This window comes from Pecten maximus, chromosome 16 (assembly GCF_902652985.1).
Source record: "Pecten maximus chromosome 16, xPecMax1.1, whole genome shotgun sequence".
In the NCBI taxonomy this organism is placed as follows: Eukaryota; Metazoa; Mollusca; class Bivalvia; order Pectinida; family Pectinidae; genus Pecten; species Pecten maximus.
This window is the reverse complement of record NC_047030.1, coordinates 8,115,952-8,130,539: the sequence shown is the minus strand read 5'-3', so window position 1 is coordinate 8,130,539 and position 14,588 is coordinate 8,115,952.

The window sequence follows — 14,588 nt, the reverse complement described above, 5'->3', positions numbered from 1 at the left end:
CCAATTTATCCTCAAATAAGCCCCCTCCCCTAGTGTAAATGTTTACTACCCAATTTATCCTCAAATAAGCCCCTCCCCTAGTGTAAATGTTTACTACCCAATTTATCCTCAAATAAGCCCCCTCCCCTATTATAAAATTTTACTATCGCATTTATCCTCAAATAAGCCCCCTCCCCTATTATAAAATTTTACTATCGCATTTATCCTCAAATAAGTCCCCTCCTCAAGTTAGAAGTTCACTACTGTATCTATTTCCGATTAAGCCCACTTTCCTACACTGAATGTTTGAGGAAGGCTTATTTGTGAACCACTGTTAGCTAACTATTCTAAAATTGATGATTCTGAAAAAAAAGAAGGTGCTTATTTGTGGGCTGGTGCTTATTGTGGATAAATATGGTATATTCTATTGTTTATAGTAACATGAGGTTATCAGCATGCAGGAGCAGTTCCAGCTTAATATCTTTATGGATATTAATATAAAATGAAATTTTAAATTTTATCTACAAGAAGCACTAATAATATCAATACAAACTGAAAAAAAAGAAAGGGGAGACTCTAAAAAAATGTATAAACTTGGTAGAAGCCTACCGACCTTAGCAGAGTAAGTGTTTAATGAGGGTCTGAAAGGTCAAAGGTTGTAAAGGTACATGGATAAACAACTATAATTTAAGTGTATCACTCAGATAAACATACAATAATGATAATCACAGTTGAAATACTTAATGTACATAATGACACTCAAATTTCAACATATAGCAAATTGATGAATGACCTCATTCACAAAATATGTTATAAAAAATGTAATAAAAAATCATACATATACATTGATACCTGTTAAAGTGCCAGTAACTTCCTACTTTGTTGATTAGAGAGTAGAGTATACATGTGTTTGTTCTGTAATGGAGGCATTCGAAATATTGACCCATTATATATTACTGTAAGGTGTTGTGAATCTTTTTCATTGCACCTTCATCAATGTCCCATGAAAATGTGAGTCAAAATTATCTATTACCAATTTGCAACGTAGTTACGCTACATAAAATAAGTGGTGTCATACTGCATGATAACTTTATTTCCCTATCCCATGGTGTCACTCTGTGAAGTACATATGTAGGTATATATATAGGTATGTGGGAAATGAATGTTCTTCAATTACCATTAACACAATTTGCTGGACAGATAGTGACAGAAACATTTCAGAGATAATTTACTCAGTGATCACAGTTTTTAATGAGGTAAAAAATCAAAACTTTTTATGATTCCCTTAGAGTGTACAGTACGTGATCATTCTCCAATATTTGGAAGTTTTTATGCTCAAAGAACATAATTATGGAATGTGTTTTGTAATTAAGATATTTTTTAACAACCTGTGACAAAACCAAAAACAATATAAGTCTGACAGAAACATACACAATGTGTTCTGTAATTTAGAAATTTTAAGTCTGGAGTGAAAATGTGTTTTTAGTTGTGTATGTGTGGTGTAGTTATGCAATGTATCTAACTGGTAACAAAAAAGCCCAATAAGCGATTAATTATCTATTTACAAGTGTGTATATATTCAGTCACTGTTTTGGTTTACCTTGATTCCAATGCTGTGGTCCTGGTATAAAGTTTTGGTAGATAACAATTTATGATATAACTGGTGTGTTCCGTTATGAAATTTGGCCATGTCATAAATATCATAAGGCACATGTGACACTATTGTGACTTTATAATGACATTACACTTGTCTTTGTTGTGCATAATTGTTGATTTGATTCTAAAGTTAATTGAAGAGTGTATTTGTTAATTAATCAATATTTTGTTCCTTGACGGCTGTTCCTACCATCTATAAAATGACATCTCTATCTTGACATTATTCTTTTAAGTAATTAAACTTATGTGCTGTTTGCCATCCTTATAATTACAGATTACATCATACCTAACATGGGATATGCTCATTTATGTTCTTTGCTGGATATAAGATGTAGAGAATCATGAATGCATTTTGAAGTTGGACAGATTGACTTCCATGTGGGTTTATTTGTTAAAAATTATAAAGAGATGCAATGTTTGGTCTGGTAAGACCACTATACAGCAGTAATTTTGTCTTAGTTTCATATTTCACATGGAAGTTTTGCCTTATTACCTTGGGTTATTTCCTGTTTTCTTGTTCAGCATCGCTTTAATTACTTTATTGATTCTTTATAACAGTGATTATTGATTTACCTTTAATATATTGATAAATAAAGATTTTTTTATGTTTGAAAACAAAATACTTAGTATTCTTTGTCATTTTCAATATATTAAATTTCATTCAAATAGTAATAATAGTAATTTTGATAATTAAGAGTTTTATGTCAAAGCAACATAGCCATCTCAAAGCGGTTTACAAGGCAATATGATTCTACCTACCCGGTAATGGGATGATGTCGACCAAAATACTTTCCTATCGTCATCGTCCATTTATACATTCTTGCCCCCCATCAGCTGTCAAACTGATTTCTAAATAAGAACAGAGTTAAAAGAGGGGAAGTAACTCTGATAGACCAGAATGTCATGTGGCGACGGAGTAGGCCCTAATTATCAAATCACCAAGAGAATATATCGCTGCCATGACAACAGCTATGTAGCTCCACAAGTCTCTCCTTGATATTCTAAATTACATCGTATAACCGTCAACATTTGCTTCAAATCGCTACGTGTCTAAAAGTTCTTATTGGATTTTGACCAAATTTTGTCAGAAACATCCTTGGCAGAAGGGGATCAGATTTTGCATAAATGGGGACTCTGACCCCTAAGGGGCCGGAGAGGCGGGATCCAATAGGGGAAATTGAGGCAATTCCTTTAAATCGCTACTTGTCATAAAGTTATCTATGGATTTGAACCCAATTTGGTCAGAAACGTCCTTAGATGAAGGGGAACAGATTTTGCATAAATGGTGACTCTGACCCCTTAGGGGCGGAAGAGGAGGGGCCCAATAGGGGAAATTGAGGCAATTCCTTTCAATCGCTACTAGTCATCAATTTATAAATGGATTTGAACCAAATTTGGTCAGAAACATCCTTGGGGGAAGAGAAACAGATACTGCATAAATGGTCACTCTGACCCCTGAGGGGCCAATGGGATGGGGCCCAATAGGGGAAATAGAGGTAATGCCTTTAAATCGCTACTAGTCATAAAGTTATGAATGGATTTGATCCTAATTTGGTCAGAAACATACTTGGAGGAAGGGGAACAGATTTTGCATAAATGGTGACTCTTACCCCTAAGGGGCGGGAGAGGAGGGGCCCATAGGGGAAATTGAGGCAATTCCTTTCAATCGCTACTAGTCATCAATTTATAAATGGATTTGAACCAAATTTGGTCAGAAACATCCTTGGGGGAAGGGAAACAGATATTGCATAAATGGTCACTCTGACCCCTGAGGGGCCAATGGGATGGGGCCCAATAGGGGAAATAGAGGTAATGCCTTTAAATCGCTACTAGTCATAAAGTTATGAATGGATTTGATCCCAATTTGGTCAGAAACATACTTGGAGGAAGGGGAACAGATTTTGCATAAATGGTGACTCTGACCCCCAAGGGGCCAAAGGGGTGGGGCCCAATGGGGGAAATAGAGGTAATTCCTTTAAATTGCTACTTGTCATAAAGTTATGAATTGATTTGAACCAATTTAGTCAGGAACATCCTTGGGGGAAGGGGAACAGATATTGCATAAATGGTGACTCTGACCCCTGAGGGGCCAAAGGGGCATGGCCCAATAGGGGAAATAGAGGTAATGTCTTTAAATCGCTACTAGTCATAAAGTTATGAATGGATTTGAACTTAATTTGGTCAGAAACATCCTTGGCAGAAGGGGATCAGATTTTGCATAAATAGTGACTCTGACCCCTAAGGGGCCGAACAAGCGGGGCCAAATAGAGGAAATTTAGGCAATTCCTTTAAATCGCTACTTGTCATAAAGTTATGAATCGATTTGAACTTAATTTGGTCAGAAACATCCTTTGGGGAAGGGGAACAGATTTTGCATAAATGGTGACTCTGACCCCGAGGGGCCAAAGCGGCGGGGCCCAATAGGAGAAATAGAGGTAATTAATTGAAATTGCTGCTAGTCATTAAGTTATTAATGGATTTGAACCCAATTTGGTCAGAAACATCCTTGAGGAAAGCGAAACAGATTTTGCATTTAATGATGACTTTGCCCAAAGTGTTGGGGTCCCATAGGGGAAATAAAGGTAATAACTTTAAAATCGCTTTTCATCATAGAGTTATTAATGCATGTTTCGAAACTTAGAGAGTCTGGACTTCATTATTTCTTTAAAGCAGTTGGGGTCCCCACACTTTAAGAATATAAAGCATTGTTTGAGGTTGACAAATAAAACGAATTTAACAAGAACACTATTTTGACATTTGGTCAAATCCAACCAGGTGAGTGATACAGGCCCCATGGGCCTCTTGTTGAATTAGCTGTCCAAGAGCACACAGTCCGTCCTCGCAAACACCGCGACGTCAATATCACTGAATCAGAAAAAAACAAAATGTCTATATGATGATATTAATGTAATTGCTATGCGTTCTCTAATATTGACCGTTATATCGCCCGAGCATCGTATACTACCTGTAACAAACATAAGTTATGTTGTCAATGTGAACATCCATGAACGTGTTTGGTTATAACCGCACGTCAATTAATCTACGTCGTGTTATGTCTGGGGAATGGTCGCAGAGGAGATTGTTTGATGAAGCTGAAACTGATTTAGATACGTACGTTGATAGCACGTTCTCATGATTAAAAGTTAATTAATGAAAATCAAATGACAAGCATAAAAAACAACAACAAAAATCAAAGACATCGGCGTGACTTGCTTCGTGTGGAAATATGACAAAAGCTAAGTTTTTGTTTGTTGTTTTTAGAAAAATTTATCCATATGCAGTTGTGAAAATATTATTAAAACCAGTCGATTTTACTTTAATTCCAAAGACATGTACAACTTATAATCTCATCTGTATACATGGATATGGGGTTGAATTGTTAAATTGTTCAAATTGCTTACAGCATAACCGAAAGATTTACGTAACTTTAAGGACATCTTTGGCGCACCGGAATGACATTTTCCCATTTAACATATTTCGCTACTGACCGTTCCACTACCGATGAATGGTAGGTATGGTTTGTATCTTAGATGAAATAAATGATGCTTACTCTCCCGAAAAACCTAGTCGTAATATCATTGTAGTTTTTTGATGGTATCAACATAACTCCATATTTATGTTCATATTATACGATCGATTTGGAGTTGAAATCATTGTTGCATTAATATGTCGGTATTCTTTGTTTTTATTGACTGATGTTCACGTACATTAACCTTGAAGGACAACAAGGAAAACGATATCTAATCATGTAACAAAGTCGTTTAATAAATTCTATTGCAAAACTATTGCTTTTTTTTCTATTACAATATCGTAAAATTTCTCTCTTTGGCAGAAACACTTTCGCAATCGCGCTTTCCATGATGGTAGCAATGTATACCATTTTGACGGATTGCCTTTTTATTCCAAAAGATGACTACCTTAGTGTCCCTTTCTGATTATGCCTGAAGATAAGTTTCTGCCTGCCATTCGGATTCAACTTTTGGCTATAGGAGAACACTAGGCAAGGAAGAGAGTTTGAGATAAAACGAAAGGAGATTGTTTGGTGACGAATTACAGTAATCGAGGTGTGAATTGAAGAAAGTGGGACAGCGTTGTCAATTTTGAAGGTGACATTTGTGAACAACATTTTTGAATCTTGTACTTTACGATGTGGGCAACAATGATGGCCAACAGATCCACACCGTGGATAGTTATAGTTATTTATTTCATCGAATCATAAAAGATGTATAACAACGAGATTCCATTATTCCGTGTGAAAAAGGACAAGTACATTTTGTATTACATATTAAATAGTAATAAGAACAATTGTTGTTACAGTCTTAAACTCCCATCAACAACGAATGGTCGTTATGGCAACCAAAGGTGAGAAAACAATGGGTATTAAACGGAACAACATCAAACAAACGAAACATTTAAAAATCGCTTGGTACATTTTGATGTGTAGTGCAACATTACAAATGTGGCTAAATTGTAATAAATAAAAATCGGGTCGAAAAATGGGTTAATAAATGTTTTTTCGTGTGATGCAAATTAACACATTTGAGATCAAAGATAAATATGTCGAATTATCATTTTAATTCAACATATTTGGTTTCCAGCAAGAACTTTTCTCTCGAGGATAATTGTTCAAAACTACAATAAAACATCGTTATCTTGCACCCTGATAACTCGTGCTGCTCAAGTCAAAGAAAAACTTCAGTTGCGGAAGTAAAATTCTACAAGTGATACACTAGTTTTTATCTGGAATAATCGTGATAGCTCAAAGTCTTGTTATGAACCCTATCCCAATGACTTCGAGATAACGGTGTACGACTATGTATTTAATTTCTGAAGATGTACCAAAAATAAGTTAATAGATACATGTTCAACCATTCATATCCGGTCAAGGCCTTCCAATAAGAAGTATTCCGAATGAAATTTTCCTAAGAAAAACAAGATAGAAGAACAGCTTTCAGTTCTTTCCTGAATGAAGCACTCATCAAACAGCTGTGGAAAAAGACGGAGTTAGTACCCACGAGGACGAACATATACTGAAACTGGTAGATATATCGGTACCAGCGAAGGGTCTCAATACTATCCAAACTTGACTTTTGAATTACGTTCAGAATAACGATTGTATTTGTGAAAATCTCAATAACACTCACGGTTAGAGCGATAACGGAAATGGCCCGACTCGAAATTCCCAGCCGTGCGTCTCTAAGTCGGCCGTAATATTGTATATTAGGGTGTGATTTCTAAATGACAGCTTCTTTCTTCTAATTTCAAATCGTAGTTACGTCGTCGAAGAAGTCGCTTAGTGGCAATAACAAAGCTAACTAAAATTATATTTGGGATTGTTCCTAAAAAGATATTTCGAAGAATCAGCCAAATAATTCCAAACATCACCGGATCTCGAACCCATTCTTTATACTTCACAATAGGTATGCACATGCCGGGGTTTATTTCCTCCATGGTATTTAATATTGCATTCCTTTGAAGAGTTTCAATCGGTAGGTATGCAATTAAATGTATAAGGATACTGACAAAATAAAATAGAAACACAATTATCATCGCCTTCTTGTAACTCCACCATAGATTGGCCTTCAGGGGGTACCGGATAGCGGTGTACCGTTGTATGCTTAAAGCACATGCAATCAACAGCGTAGCTGACTGGGGAATTATGGGTAATGTTCCATACATGAAATCAAGAAAACACGTGTTTAATGTAAAGTTAGACTCCAGATTTCCTAGAGTGAAAGCATATATGTACCATGGAAGTGGCATAACTATCATGATGATGAAAGTCAGACTAAGACTGATGAGAAACGTGTTATTCGACTTCCGCATACTAGTTCCTCCATTACACTGTCTATAATAAACAATAGTTACTAATACGTTCCCAACAAGAGCCATCAAAGCTAACAGCGGCGAGAGAAAACCTTTGAGAACACGTATGTACGTTATCTGCATTCTCGTAGCTGATTGGTCAGTTGTCGTATCTATATTCAACTGTTAAAAACCGATAATAACTTAACCTGAGTGACGTGTATCTGATAAAGTTCCACAACTCCAATTAGGTCTAAATACTGGGAGTAAGGTGTTGGGAGACGCAGAACTCAATCATCAATCAAATAGGCTGGGTGCGAGTGAACACTATCCCTATCCCCAAACTACATTAAAGGAAATCCGTAGTACAGTCCTTAGCCAGACTAGGTGCTCCCGTATGTACCATCAAATTCGAAAAAGAGTTTGTTACGCAGAAACTGCTGACGTCACTGGGGATAATGGATTTAACATGTGCAAACCAAAGCTCGTGTTTTCTAGTTGAATTTTGACACAATATCCGTTTAGAAACCACTTACTGTTCGGTTTCGCCGTTAGCCATTCATGTGATGTTGACAAGTTTTATAAAAAATTATCCATTATGGTTTACTGCCATCCGAACTTTTTCAACAATTATTCAAATTGAAATATATAGATATATATGTATACAACACAATGTTTAAGCAATAGTTTTGTTCCAAACGTGAAAAGTGTCGAAGAAGTGATCCGGTCTACTCATGTTTAACCAGACAGATTGTAACCCAACCATTTCGGCTGTCCACCAAACTGACCGTAACTCATCCATTTATCGTCTGTCCATTAGGTTGACTCTGACCCATCCATTTCGTCTGTCCATCAGACTGTCAGTAATTATATCATTTCGTCTGTCCATCAGACTGTCAGTAATTATATCATTTCGTCTGTCCACCTATAGTGTATTTCTTTATGCGATGACTTTGTAGACAGTTTCTTGTTCTTCCATGCAAATCCCCGAATCACGTTTAGTTGAAGATGACCGTTGCTGAATTGATAGAAGTAGCACTGTTAAATTCAGTTGCTAGAGATTTTTTGAATTTGTAGCCACAGATATTCAACAATTCACAGAACTCTTAAATACGTTTCCAGGAACACTGTCCGTCCTCGCATACACAGAGACGTCAATATCACTGAATCAGAAAAACAGAATGGCTCCTTTGTTTACAAAAGAGTATGACGATATTAATGTAATTGCTATGCGTTCTCTTATATTGATTGTTATTGCAAAGCAGAAAATCACCCGAGCATCGATACACAAAACTGATGTTTGTGGAAAACAGTTGATAAGATTCTACCTTGTAAGGAACACGATAAAGTTATGTTGTGACCTTGAGCACACTTTAATAATGAAAACGTTGATAAGATTGTACCCTGTAACGAACACGATAAGTTATGTTGTGACCTTGAACACACTTTAATAATGAAAACGTAGATAGGATTCTACCCTGTAACGAACACGATAAGTTATGGTGTGACCTTGACAAGTTATGTTGTGACCTTGACAAGTTATGTTGTGACCTTGAACACACGTTTATCACGTCCATTACTCACTTTATTTTCATCTTTCTATGTAGGACCTAATTTTCCCCAAGCTAAAGAAATGTTATCAATTTGATCTTATCGTCTAATTTCGATGAAATAATACTCTGATTAGATGACGAGAATCGCAGAAAATTGTGAAGATGAATCCATCAATTTAGATACTATTTTTAATGTTTCAAGGACATAGTCATCAAGATCCACCGCCCACGCCAATATTGGAGCAATCTGTCAATCAGGTCACAGCAGCCTCATTAAATATGTGCGGAATATGCCGATAATCGAACATGATCTAAGGACTTAAGTAATGAGTCTATCCACAGGTGCCTGACTCGTTTTATAAAATAATAACATATAGAGTACATGTAAATGAGAAAGGTTCTGAACTCCCCCAGGCTTGAAATCTGATGTATTTATTTCTAAGTACCGTAGCTTCGGTTGTTTTGGGTGGATTTTTTCGAAGTAGGACTTAAATTGAAGAGAAATGGTCAATCTTTAAAATAAGCCATAACATGTTGTTGATTGGACTTCGTATTTAAAGCTATGTCCAATAGAGTCAAAGTGTGGTGACCCCGATACGTCAACTTGTCCGACTAAACAAAATCGAGGGGATTTTGAAGTTTCACGCCCGATTTCGTAAACTAATATCTAGAAATCAACAACATGTTATGGCTTATTTTAAAGATTGACCATTTCTCTTCAATTTAAGTCCTACTTCGAAAAAATCCACCCAAAACAACCGAAGCTACGGTACTTAGAAATAAATACATCAGATTTCAAGCCTGGGGGAGTTCAGAACCTTTCTCATTTATATGTACTCTATATGTTATTATTTTATAAAACGAGTCAGGCACCTGTGGTCTATCAAGCAAGTTTCATCCAAATCTGATCATTCTGTCAAAAGTTGTACTGAAAGCAATCAGCCAATCAGGTCACAGCAGCCTTATTAAATATGCGTGGAATATGACGATAATCAAACTTGAGCGTGGGGTTTAGGTAATAAGTCTGCGAGGCAAGTTTCATCCAATTTCGATCATTCCTTCAAAATATATCGTGCGGAGAGCGAATCAGGACGACCGGACGGACGGAAGCCCAACTGTATATCCGCCGCCAACGAAGTTGGGCGGGATGACAATACGATGCACCTCTTTTCAACAATTGTCGATGCAGATTGACAAGTCCATACTGTACTGTGAGTAAACTGCGTTACTTTGAAGAAGTCCTCTCGGTGAATTAATTCGGAATGTTTAATGTGTTTACATACGGATTGATACAAATGTTTCCCCATTTCTACAAATCCCACGAGAATCAATTTATCATCGTGGTACTGCCATTTATTTACTGTCACGGACTAATGCACATGGCGATGAATTCAATTGACCATAAGCTTTACAGTTTATCAATACATTCAAATACAATACAATAAATTAATGTACCTGGTATTTATCCGATTGATGTTTCCCATTGTTTGTAAGTTTATTTATGTATCTGTTTCTTCATAATTGAATAGATTTTCCATGTTTGTAAAGAGAATGAAATCAAATGGTTGAAACTGTTGTTACTTTCGTTTTCTGCACCCCTAGAAAATGCCATGTCAATATTGAAGATATATAAAACAAGAGGCCCAATGGGCCTGTATCGCTCACCTGGCTCTACAGAAACTTTGAAGTTGATTGAGGTCATTTCTACAGATACTATACTGATTACCTCTTAATACAAATATCAGAGTAGGCTAGGTTTATTCATATTAATAAATTTTCTAGGCCTTCATTCCAGCATTCTATTGGCCTAAATCGCAAAATTATTGTTTACAGATTTAAGCCGATTTCACCCCTGTGACCTTGAATGAAGATCAAAAGGTCATTTATTTGAACAAACTTTGTAGCCCTTCACCCAAGCATGCTACAGACCCAATACCAAGTCCCTGGGCCTCTTGGTTATTGAGAAGAAGTTGTTTGAAGATTATAGCCTATTTGACCCATTTGACCTTGAATGAAGGTCAAGGTCATTTATTTGAACAAACTTTGTAGCCCTTCACCCCAGCATGCTACAGGCCCAATATGAAATCCCTGGGCCTCTTTGTTATTGAGAAGAAGTCGTTTGAAGATTATAGCCTATTTGACCCATGTGACCTTGAATGAAGGTCAAGGTCATTAATTTGAACCTACTTTGTAGCCCTCCAACCCAGCATGCTACAGGCCCAATATCAAGTCCCTGGGCCTCTTTGTTATTGAGAAGAAGTCGTTTGAAGATTATAGCCTATTTGACCCATGTGACCTTGAATGAAGTTAAAGGTCATTTATTTGAATAAACTTTGTAGCCCTTCATCCCAGCATGCTACAGGCCCAATATCAAGTCCCTGGGCCTCTTGGTTATTGAGAAGAAGTTGTTTAAATGAAAAAGTTGACACCGGACGGCCGGACCACGGCATAAGCTCACTTGCCCTTCGAACAGGTGAGCTAAAAACAATGTCGATGTCACCATACCGTTAAATTTACTTGGTTGCCACTTCTCTGTGATCTTCAACAAGAAACGCATCAGTTTAGAGATTGGTTATCCCCTCCCCCAACACCAATCGAATAGCTACTTGTGAACCTCCGATTTTGTCACGATGTATATCATGGTGAACAGTAAACGTTTTAACCTCTGGACTATCAATGGTGAACCATTATTTTTCAGCAAAACTGATAAGGTTGTAAACTTAACATGGCAATGTTCAATACGACTATAAGAACCTATCAAGTTATGTCCGAGTATGTCCAGTAACACCCAATAATAGGTTTAGACAGGCATTTGATCCTTAATTGGTGATTCAGCTTTAATTTTGAATGTACAGATGAAAAATACAGGTCTACCTCTAACAAAACTGACGTTGGGTACTTTAATAACAAGCAATGTGAAAATTCCCAAATCTCAAAAACGGCAAATTCATTTTGTTCATTTATTTCACAAAATCTTTTAAAACTGAATTCAGCCATCGCCTAACCATAATATCTCTTGAACTCTATTTGCGTGACCGCTTCTCAAGTCCACTATTATTGGGTAATAATTGGGATACACAAACATAGAGCGAATATTCATACCCTGCCTACTCTGCTCTTCTTTTTACAACAACAATCTGTCAGAAATTGTCCATCCGTCGTCCAAAGCTACGTTATCGCAGCTAACACAAACTTAGCAACTGGAGTTTTTATAATCGTATTAGACTTGACTGTCATTTATCCAACACATTTGTGTGTTTCGGTTATTGTCAAAAGTATGTAAAATTTGACTTGAATTGATCGATGGGCGATGGCTTTGTTCCTTTCCAATCCGGCTCTCATGTATAAGATACCACTTAACAGGATTGAACAGTTTTAACATTTTATTGTTTAAACATACATGCATATTCAGCACAGATTGCACAAGTTTTTCATAGGAATGGCAACATATATCTCTACAACACAAGTACAACACATGTTTCTGGACAATCACAAATAATGCCAAGACAATACCCTCCATAATAATGATATGTTACATACAAATCTCACTTGTACTAATTCTACAGTTATTTACGATATCACTTACCTCATAAAAAACTTATACTTGTGCACATATCTAATTAAGTTTGGGTATCATTTTGAAATAAAAAACTACGCCATACTAGTTCGTAATTTACAAATTTACACTGAAATAGATATTTTGGCTGTTAAAAATAAATAAATGAAAATTACGACAATAAATCGACCGACCAGCAGCTTGTTATTCTATAGTAATTGAAAAAGTAATTCATTGTAACATTCAATTTTATAAATCAAAACGTCTTGATTCTATCCTTCAATTACTGATTTCTCAATATTTTTTTTTCAAATCAAATTTATTTAATTTAAACAAGAGGCCCATGGGCCTTAACGGTCATCTGACAAACACTTACACTTACAGCAGGGACACACACCCCAATCCAGCATTATTACCATAAATTATTTATCGCAGCCAGTTATGTTTTAGATCAAATTTGGTTTTTATCCATTTAGCTTGTCCAGGAAGAGCAGCATCATAAAGCAAAATTTTAGCCAAGTTCCCATTTTTGGGGCATGCCCCTCTGTCCCAATGGGTCAGACAAGACTCATTTATATCAATTAGGATTGCCTTTCCCCAATGATGTTTCATACTAAATATGGTTGTAATCAATTCAGGCATTAAGGAGGAATTGCATTTTTAAGAAATGTTTAACCTAAGCGCTCCTTTTGCCCCATCTTTTTTTCCCCAGGGGTCAAACCTGTCTCATTAAAAAATATGATTGCCGTCACCTTATGTTTCACATCAAATTTGGTTGTAATCCACCAAAAGGTTAGGGAGGATTAGGATTTAACAGCAAATATTCACCAAAGTTCCCCTTTTGGGGCCCTGCCCCTCAGGCCCCAGGGGTCACACTAGCCTCGTTTATATAAAATATGACCACCCTTCCCAAAGGATGTTTCACACCATATTTCGTATTAATCCACCCAAGGGTTAGAGAGAAGTAGGATTTATAGCAAAAATTCACCAAAGTTCCCCTTTTGGGGCCCCGCCCCTCTGGCCCTAGGGGTCAAACCAGCCTCATTTATATAAAATATGACCACCCTCCTCCAATGATGTTTCACACCAAATTTGGTAATAATTCACTATGGGTGTTAGGAGGAGTAGGATTTTATAGCAAAATTTCATCAAAGTTCCCCTTTTGGGGCCCCGCCCCTCTGGCCCCAGGGGCCACACCAGCCTCATTTATATAAAATATGACCACCCTCCACCAATGATGTTTCACACAATATCTGGTTGAAATTCACCAAAGGGTTAAGGACGAGTAGGATTTTATAGCAAAATTTCATCAAAGTTCCCCTTTTGGGGCCCCGCCCCTCTGGCCCCAGGGGCCACACCAGCCTCATTTATATAAAATATGACCACCCTCCACCAATGATGTTTCACACAATATCTGGTTGAAATCCACCAAAGGGTTAAGGACGAGTAGGATTTTATAGCAAAAATTCACAAAAGTTCCCTTTTTTGGGCCCGTCACTCTGGCCCCAGGGCTCACACGAGCCTCATTTATATAAAATATGACCACCCTCCCCCAATGATGTTTCACAACATATCTGGTTGAAATCCACTAAAGGGTTAAGGAGGAGTAGGATTTTATAGCAAAATTTCATCAAAGTTCCCCATTTGGGGCCCCGCCCCTCAGGCCCTAGTGGTCACACCAGCCTCATTTATATAAAATATGACCGCCCTCCCCAAATGATGTTTCACAACATATCTGGTTGAAATCCACTAAAGGGTTAAGGAGGAGTAGGATTTTATAGCAAAATTTCATCAAAGTTCCCCTTTTGGGGCCCCGACCCTCAGGCCCCAGGGGTCACACCAACTTCATTTATATAAAATATGACCGCCCTCCCCCAATGATGTTTCACACCAAATTTAGTTGTAATCCACCCAAGGGTAAAGGAGGAGTAGGATTTTATAGCAATATTCACCTAAGTTCCCTTTTTGGGGCCCCGCCCTTCTGGCCCCAGGGGTCAGACCAGCCTCATTTATATAAAATATGATTGCCCTCCCCCAAT